This window comes from Anomalospiza imberbis, chromosome 2, assembly GCF_031753505.1.
Source record: "Anomalospiza imberbis isolate Cuckoo-Finch-1a 21T00152 chromosome 2, ASM3175350v1, whole genome shotgun sequence".
In the NCBI taxonomy this organism is placed as follows: Eukaryota; Metazoa; Chordata; class Aves; order Passeriformes; family Viduidae; genus Anomalospiza; species Anomalospiza imberbis.
The window spans coordinates 98,997,913-99,004,864 of NC_089682.1; the positions used below are offsets into that span (position 1 = coordinate 98,997,913).

Genomic DNA, 6,952 nt, shown 5'->3' on the forward strand with positions numbered 1-6,952 from the left:
TGGTAAATAGCTCTTGGTCTTACTTTGACAACTCTGTTTTGAAAATGCAACCTCTGACCTGTGACTGGTGCACACAGATTTTTTTCTTTCTTTACAGAAGGCTATTTTTAATGCTTTAGAAGTCTATCACAACATGGGACTTGTTTTGAGCTCTGTGGTGCTGGTGTTCCTCTTACTTCTGTTTGAATGAAATCAGAAGAAAGGCCTCGGGTTCTTGGGTACAAACCGAGTTTGAAACTGAAGGGCAAAAGCATATATTAGGTCTTTGATCTTTTACATGTGTCTTCCAACCACCTTTTCCCTTTATTTGTTTTAAAGTCTCGCTTTTTTTTTTCCTTCAAAAGTTTGCTGAGCCAATTGCATGCCTTTCACAGCGATGGGCATTTACTTCCCAATTAGTCCCACTGAGCCAGCAGGACTATTTGCCTGAGAGCCCTCATCACCATGAAAAAACCCCAACCACCCAACACAAAACAATGAGATCACAATCTGGCCCTTTGCAATTAGCTCAACACCGTCAGGGTTTCACTTTCCTGCTTAAATCCCATAATGAGCAGCCACCAGAAGAGGAGGTAAATAAAGCTGTCATGCATATTGACAGTAATACAATATCACTGCTCATTTTTTCCCCCAAAGTTAAAATTGCAGAATTAGTGTGGCATATGATCCCCTCTCCAGCAATACACGTACCAGTTGCAGTCTTTTAAAGTCTCCTATCATTTTGTTAGCACTACTGCCTACGTGAGCAAAAAAAACATGGAAACTGCATCCTACCACAGTTGACAAGATTTTTTATTTTCATGATTACTTCTCTGCCTTTTTTTATTTTGCCTGCAGGCAAAGGTTGGCATACATGTCAAGAAAACATTCTCCAGCTGGGGCCTGCAGTATAGAGAATTGTATACTCCAGAGGGCTCATGGGACCTTAGGCAGATTATTATGGTAATATTGGAGACTGCTGTCCTTTCCCTCCCACAGCTGGGCCGCCTCTCTCATTGTAAGTATTGAAGCAATATGTTTTGCAAATTATACATTGGGAACAACAGGGACCTGGGAAAGTGAGGGAGAAAGAGAAACATGGCAAAATGTTGCTTTTAATATGATATTTTTCTTGTTCATCAAGCAAAAATAAATTAGAGCTTTAATTTTTTTTAATTAAATGAGGATCATATATTGGGGAAAACCAGCTATAATAGTAAAAAGTTAATATTGATTTTATTGAGTGAGAATTTTAAGAAAATATTGTTTATTATAGGGAAATTTCACACAGTAACCTGATGCAAGTGAACTGGAGTAAGATTACATAATAGCTTTTATTACAGATTTCAGAAATCCTTTTGAGTCCAATGAAGCTGGATTAACAAAAACTGCACCAAAAAATATCATTTTAATTAGTGCTAATGTGATCTCGTCATGGTCCAGCTGTTTCACACAGGATGAAATCTGTGTTGCTTCATTAGAAATTCACCCTCCAAAATAATGTCACTTCTGATTTTTAACATTTCTTATTGATGTATATTTTAATAAAATAGCCAAATGATTTAGTGACTACTGTCATAAGGCAACTGAGGGGTTCTTGACTTACTTGTTTTTACTTTAAAACTTTACTGGTAGAAAAAGAAATATTTCATTTTTTGACCTTTTTCTGAAAAAATACTATAAAATCAGATTAAAGTTTTTATGGTTGCATTTTTAAGATGATTTTGTATTTATAGAACTAATAAGAAAAGTAAATATTGCTAACTTGGTAACAAGTTGAAATTATGTCTTACATGGGTCAGATGCTTTTCCTTAAAGACTTGGTTTCGTCTCTTTTTTAAGTAAGTATGGTCTTCAAATCACAGTCTTTAACCAATATTCCATTAACCAATAGTAACTTTAGATTTAGATCTTTGTTCATTTTTGACAGGACTATTTCACAACTCAATTCCATTTGGAGCTAACTTCAATTTTAATCTAAATTATTTTCGAGTTACTGAAACTTACTGTTTCATTTTTATATGAAGCTGTAGTATATTGCCTTATATACCTGCCTGAATTCTACATTAAAAATAATCAAATGTAGAAAACCTCAGTACTCACAGCTCATTCTTCTCCATTATTTTTATATGCTTTAATACAGTGGAGACCTCTTGCATATACCATTGTAGAAAAAGCCATTTATATTTTAATAACTTTATTCCTTTTCCCTATGTAACTTAAAATATTTCTTTGTACACTGTTGGTGATAATATATTTATCAGCCCTCTAATTTACCTTAGACTTTGGTAATGTGTTCGAAGATTATGACAAGTTCTTTTATTTTCTCTTAAACATTGTACAATTTCTTTTCTTATTCTTAGATAGTGATATTATATTAAACACTATGTGTGTGGAGACAGTTTGCAGTCTGGTGGCAATTGTCATAAATTAAAGCCGGATTAATCTATACCAGTGGTGGATTTTAATTATAATTTTCAATTATTATAATAATAGAAGAGGTTACTAAAGAAAGCAGCACAAGGACTGTGTTGCACTGTATTGGTTGCTTGCCTTGTAGAGTCTTAAAAAGCCCCTGATGATACCATGACAGCATTTCTCTTTCTCCCCTCTGTAGTCTAAAACAGCATTAGCAAAGCCAGCCTTTGCAAAGAGGGAAGAGCCTCCAAACACCGAGGTAGTTCTCTGTGTCTCTGGGAACCAGACACTTGCTACTCCTTAGCTTATACAAAGACTTGTATTTCACAACATTTGTTGCAAGGTTGTGTGCAGCAGAATGAGGTGAAAAGGAAATTCTAAGGGTAAAGAATTTTTTTTTGCAGGATAGAGAACTCAGTGCAGTGATGCATTTTCTCTTTGCTTCTTTTGAAAATCAGAGGACTCCCAAACCTGAGCTACCTTCCACATTTCCTTCTTCTTCCTACCTTGCATACCTGCTTCCTAGCATCATGTATTGACTCCCACTTTTCTGGATTATGGTAATTCAGTGTTCAAAGTATATTGCTCCTGAAAATGGCAGCCTTCTCTTTTTCCCCCATTATCTTTGTGTTGGGAAGTTTTGCCCAATATACTTGAGGTTTCTCAGCTGTTTTTAACAGATGTTCTTGCTTTCAGCATTGTTAATGATAGACTGCATTTTGCAACCCAGTGTACACAGTTTGCCTAACACCTTCCTAACCGAGAATTTTTCTGCATTTGCCATGTGTGACCAAGGTGTGACATTTAAAAAGACAATCCAAATTATCTTGCTTATTTCTATTTTGTCTATGGTGAAAAATCCCAGTGAAATGGAGAATTGAAGAAATTCTCTTTTTCTCCATTGGAACTAGTATCTAAGGCTAAATTTCCACTTCCTGTGCACACTTGTTGGATAGAATACAGGGACTTTGATATTGTCAAGGGTTGCTCTAAAAAGGCAAAATGGAAATAATTACTTTAAGGATAATATTAAACTGTGTTGCAGAGCGAAGGAAATCCTGCATATTTCAACAGATCCCATGATTTAAACATATTGAAAAATTAATTGGTGTGTAACTCGTTCTTTTGCTGAAGTGTCAAGACTTAGCCAATATAAAATGAGAAATCCCTCTACATAATACCAAAGTCCTGATTTGTATTTTCATCCAGGATTTAAGTGGCAAAATCCTAACTCTCTTCAGGTGAACAGAATTTTTCCTTCATGTATTTGCCTCAAAGACAAGGCTTGGTGAATCCTCAGGGGAAGTTCACTAAGCAGTGATAGACACACATGGTTTTTTGTTCATGGTGTCCAGTGCATGTTCAGTATTTGTTGCAATTGCATTTTCCCTTGAATCTCCTTGTCTTTATTGGCAACCAGGACCTGTGATATCATAGGGAAAACTCATCATAATACACAGGTTTTGATGGGGAATACATGCATGTTTTTTACTGTGATATTTTTATTCCCATACAGCTGAATAATCCCAAATCAACTCCATGTCTCCAGACTTTTAATCTCTTATGAAATTAGAGTTATCTAATTATTAGCATTAGTTAGAGTTATATAAGTTATTAGCATATGAGAAGCTGGAGGTACACAAAAGCTTTGACAACAGATGTTGAAATGTCATCATCATCATCATCAGCAGCATCTGAAGGGACTCCCTCTGTTGTCACATGCACTTTTCCTCTGAAATCTGCTTCTTTAGTCCTTAAGCTTTGTGAAGGTCATTCTAAGAAAAGTTTGGTCACTTTCATTTGACAAGATTCACAGCCTTACTAATTTAGAATAATGATATTTGATTGGAGTTGCTCTTGTATTTGAAGGCAAGTCATTGGGATAATCCAAAGTGTATAATGTGGTTAAATTTATTAGCAGAATTTCTTACATGTTTAGGGATTTTGTGATGAAATTTCCAGCTACTTTTACATGAATTTTTTTTCAGACAGAAAGGGTAGGTAAGGTTCATCTCATCTGATTTAAACGGGGAAAAAACAACAAAGAAATTTTACTCAGAGATTTAAGACATCCTAATTTAGAAAAAAGAAGACCAAAAAGCAACTTGAACCCCTTTAATCGGTGTTGCTTCTGACAGAATGTGGCTTCAATTTTATTGACTTCTAGTTCTCTGTAAAAGGGTTGACCATATTTCTGTTTCTTTATGCTGGTTACTTCATGATTATATTTAAAATGTAGATCTGAAAGCTGTTGTTACCCTTTTATGTTTTGAAAGTGGGTACTAGCAGCCTATCTTCTTCAACCAACAGTCTATATTAAGGATTTAATCAACAAATATGAAGACCTGCTAAATTAAACATGAAAATGCTGCTGTAGGTAATTTGCTTAAATCTTTTTTTGGTATAGATTGGATCCTCCACTGGAATATATATGAGAGATTTTCAGTGTGGTAAAAAGTCTGGAAACTGCTGCTGTAGAAAACCACATTCTCTAGGTATTAATCTTTAAACTAAAGACAGGCCCATCTGTGTGCACCACTAAATTGTAACTGGGAGATTTAACTCAAGGGGAGGCCTCATGATACTCCTCCAAAGTGTAAATTTCACTTGTTTCCACATTGTGAAAACAACATTTTGAATATTAAAATAAAAAAGTACTTTTTTCTGTCAAAAGTCCAAAACTTCACAGGTACTAAATAAAATAGAAGTCAAAACACTGAGTTTGAAGAGCTTAATAACTTTAACATTCCATCTATAGTATTTTAAATAATATTTAGGATGAAATACGTGATAATTCTAATATATTTGTCTGTATGAAAATACTTAAAATTACATTTGTAGATAAATATTCACTTACTATAGTGAGGCATTTTATTTATAGCAAGTATGACTCCAGGGTCTGCATGCAATCTTATGGGCAATGTCTCTTACCTGAACATTGGCAAACTAACCAACACAACGGTATGGTATAACAATAACACAACAGTATGGTATAAGAGCTACAACACCTCTGCAAGGCTATGAAGCATGTTTGGGTTAAGTACTTGTTTAGAATCCAAAATCTATCAGAGAACAGATCTTGTTAAAGTTTCTTACATGGTCTTTAACATAATTTTACTGATGCTGGATCTGAGTTAATGATGCTTCATAAGAAGTGCTGACCGTTAACTTGTTATGAAAAAATCTGAAATTGCTTTGTATCAATCTATCTTGTAATTGCAGAGGAAAGTGAATTCTTGTTTCCTGCTTCTGAGTCTTGGGGATCTTGGAGGCAAGCTGGAAAGCAACTTTCACAGTGCATCTGCCAGCAATATTCTGGAAATCATAAACAGAGACATAAGATCATGGATAATGAGGGAATCTTCATGCTGTATGGAGTCAAGTTCTTTCCACTGCTAAATAGCAGATTGTTTTGCAAGACCTTGTGTTTGGTAAGTGTCAGAAATAGTGGACATGTTCAGCTTTGCTCATCCTCATTACTGTGGGGGTGTATTTAAACATCTTTGTGTTTAAATTTGCAGCTTTAATGTTACATTCGTGTTGCATTTCATTATGGAAGCAGCAATAACTGAGGAAACAGAAAGGAAACTGTGAAGAGGCCATGCTTCTTGGTAGCAGCCTAGGAATTAAGATGACAGCATTAATTATTTACACTGTAAAACATCTTCATTGGCAGGTGGTGGTGTGAGGAAAGGGGGAGATCAGAAAACACATCTACTTATATTCTTGTGGTGAAAAAGCAGAGGAAGTAAGAAGCAAGCAGTTAACCATTCAATATATTTGCAGTCAAGGAATGGAGTTCAGATTGGTGCTGCAGTGTGCTTGTCCCATGCATAAAAGAGTACTGTGATCCTAAATCTGAAATGGTTGTGTTTGAGGACAACTTTTAAGACAAAATTTAAAAAAATAAAAAGGCCTAATAAGGACCTCCAGGGAACAGCTTAGTGTTTAATAGATAGAAAACACAGGATGTCACTGGAGGTGGCTGGACTTCCACAGGTTGCTTTCATCCTTTGAACACTGACTGCCATAATCTTTCAAGCAAGATGGAACAATGTCATGAAGATGGATTCTTTAAACTGTCCTGTGAAATAATGGTGAAAATACATACAGATAATACACTCCATGTATTATTACAGCTTTTGTTTCTTTGTTTGAAAGAGACCCTCTGCTTTGTATGACTTGAAAATAAGAGAGTGAAAAGACATTTTTAAGATATTTGAATACATCCTTGGTAGATAAATAGAAAATGTCATCGAGACAATGAAAGTGTAGACTGTCAGCACTAATGCAAACATTGCATTTCAGGAGAATAATTATAATGTTATAAGTTGTTTGGGAATAGCATCAAATTTAAGGAATAACCATGAAGAATAGAAATACTTCAGAATACTCTTAGTTGCTCTTTGTATCACAATAGTGTCTAGTGGTTCCAACTGGAAGACCCCATATCATACTAGATGTTGAATAATACAGACAAAAGATAATCTCTTCCCAGAAAACTTAGTTTGCAAGCAGGTAGGCTAGAAATTGGTGGGAAGACAGGCTGCAGCTT

The 6,952-nt window shown here is 35.2% G+C and overlaps 1 long non-coding RNA gene across 2 annotated transcripts; it reads left to right on the plus strand.

The window, feature by feature from the left end:
- Positions 1-335: 335 nt before the first annotated feature.
- LOC137467107 (uncharacterized) lies at positions 336-5,178 on the plus strand. Of its 2 annotated transcripts, none has more exons than XR_010995407.1 (3): positions 336-572; positions 838-997; positions 4,805-5,178. It is a non-coding gene; the product is annotated as an uncharacterized lncRNA (long non-coding RNA). The 2 variants fall into 2 exon arrangements; XR_010995406.1 differs by lacking the exon at positions 4,805-5,178 and adding an exon at positions 2,856-2,920 and having other exon boundaries at positions 838-1,001.
- Positions 5,179-6,952: the final 1,774 nt, after the last annotated feature.